We start from the raw sequence: 2,565 nt of genomic DNA on the forward strand, positions 1-2,565 counted from the left end.
GTATACCGACCCTCCTGTCAAAGTTGGTAAGTCTAACCATGTCAATATCAATTCTAAGTATGTCGTGTTTTGTGGTCTCTCTCATTGTGAGCCAATGTCCCATCTTTTGTTGAATTTGATGGAGAGCCTATCGTGGCGCGTCAAAAATCAATGTATGTACTTCAAACATTCAATGCAACGAACATTTGATTCCAGTGTCGTCAGTATTCTTGTATATGTTCACTCTTGGATCTAATGTTAATAAACAAATTAAGACACCCTCCTCAGACGAGGATGCCGATGAAATTCTCCTCGAGATTTGAAAGCTGATCAAACGAGGGGAAGATGTCGAGCAAAGCCACTTGAAGATGAAATCGATATCGTGAATAGTGGTACCCAAATCCGAAACTCGGGAAATAAGGATTAGCAAAATCTCCCGAAGAGCGCAAAGAGTCGATAAACCTATTTAGAGGGTTCAAGGAAGTGTTGCTTGGTCCTATGAGGATAAATCAGAAGCGTGCCTTGGCACTGTTCAACGTGAGTCACCCTCAGCTTCAGACATCAGGTCGAAAGAGCAAAAATTTTGAATGAAGGATACCCAACATCAAATGCAGTGAATGAAAAATTGAGAGAAGACTTTCGGACAACAAAGTCATGAGCATAGAGCATGAACCCCAAAAAGAATACTTGGGCTATACATTGCGATGGAATTTCAAGTTAAAGCATTCAAGGCGTAGGGGCATTCCCCACATCCAAGCAAAAAAAAAATCGGAATGAACAAAGAAAAAATAGAATCCAGAGAAGAAAGGAGAAGGGAGCATGCCCCGCGTCAACTTCTCAAGAAAGTCAAAATCGCAGGAAGCGGAGTCGATAAGTAGATTGAAAATTTCAAAATCTTCAGCATTCAGAGAAGACCCAGAGTCGTAGAATCCCGAATATCAGTGCAAGATCCTAAAGACAAAGTGGGAATTCAATCAGTCTAGCTTGCACAGTGCAGATGAAGTCTTGCCAGGAAATGCCGCCAGACTCCTAAAAAAAAAAAAAAGTTCAAAGCCATTGAACCTTAGCCATTCAAAAAGCTTGTATGCCAAAACATCAGAAGGCCATCCTTGGACGCCTGAGCCTTAAACGCCAAAAATCCCAAGTTCAAAAAAAATCCTTTTGCGAACACCTTCGAGCCTCAACAAAATCAAACATTCTTTTCAAACACCCGCAAACCAGGGGCATTTCGACCCGAACTACGCGGACCTGATCCCCAACTCTTCGGGGGTACGTAGGCAACCTGATCAATTCAGGTTCGGTCAACCTTTGGGATAAAAATCAAATTATTCCCTTTCAACCTTTGGGATAAAAGTCAAATTATTCCCTTTCAACCTTTGGGATAAAAGTCAAATTATTCCCTTTCAACCTTTGAGCTTAAAAGCCAAATCATTCTGTTCCAAACCTAAGCGAACTACGCGGATCTGATCCTCCATTTTTGGGGTACGTAGGTAGTCTGGCAAGACCAGATTCGATCCAAATCGTTTGAACTTCCGATATCTAACCCTTTTGAACCCAAGCCCGCCTAGAAAGTCCTTCTGGTGAACAAGCAGAGGTTCAAAGTCAAGAAGAAAAAATGATGGAGTTTGAAGACCCGCTAGGTTGAAAACCCGAGAGGGCGGTCTAGGCAAAATTTAGGGTCATTCACCCGCTAAGTTGACAACTGAAAAGTCAGCTTAGGCAAAAGTTAGGGTAGCAGGCCCGCTGGATTGAAAACCCGAAAGGGCGAACCAGGCAAAAGTTAGGGCAAGCGGTCCGTCAGATTGAAAACCTGAAAAGGCAATCTGATCAATGGCAATGACTTCCAACAAAAAAGCGAATCATTGAGATGGAGAAACAGCCTTCAACCAGCGTAAAATCTCGGGGTCCAAGTAGTGCCAGCAAGCTTACTTTAACATTCCTCTAAACTGGGGCATTGAAACCGAGCAATCCAAAAGGGATAATAACCATGACCTAAACACCGAAAAAGGAGAGTAGTGCCTCTTGACACGGTCTTCGAAATACTCTAAGAGTGACTAAGCCATACCCTTAAAAAATGACACATCAGATCCAAGAGCGAAGTCGAAAGCGAGTCGAGTCCTTCGAGCAGTAAGAGTCTTCTTTGATTGAGTCCTTGGAAATCTGTTCCTCCTTCATATTTGTGTTCCCTTTCCTTGCAAAGTCCAAACTGTCAGGTGCTGGAAGAATGGGAGTGTGTCCTCCAAAATGCGAAGAAAATTCAGAGTAAATCCTGGTTTAGGTATCAGAAGGGGCGGGAGACATCTTGTTCAAACCTACCCGAGACCTTAAGCCTCCAAAAGTGAGCCATGCGAAAGAAGAGATTTTCAGACTCAGCCATCATGGTTATTGTCCTATTCTCTCCATACAAAAAAAAAAAAAAAAAAAACTTTGCATCCTCAAGCCTTCATGAAACGAAACATCTTTTCTTCAACCATCATTGTCTTGCCTTCTTAAAACTCCTGTCATGGAAACACAATATACTAGGGGCATCTTTTATGACTTGCGTCATAAAAGATGTCAAGCGCACAAAGGCAATCAGTAACAATG

The sequence above is a fragment of the Tasmannia lanceolata genome, unplaced genomic scaffold, assembly GCF_043159265.1.
Source record: "Tasmannia lanceolata isolate RefF3 unplaced genomic scaffold, GAP_Taslan_0.1 ptg000026l, whole genome shotgun sequence".
Taxonomy (NCBI): domain Eukaryota; kingdom Viridiplantae; phylum Streptophyta; class Magnoliopsida; order Canellales; family Winteraceae; genus Tasmannia; species Tasmannia lanceolata.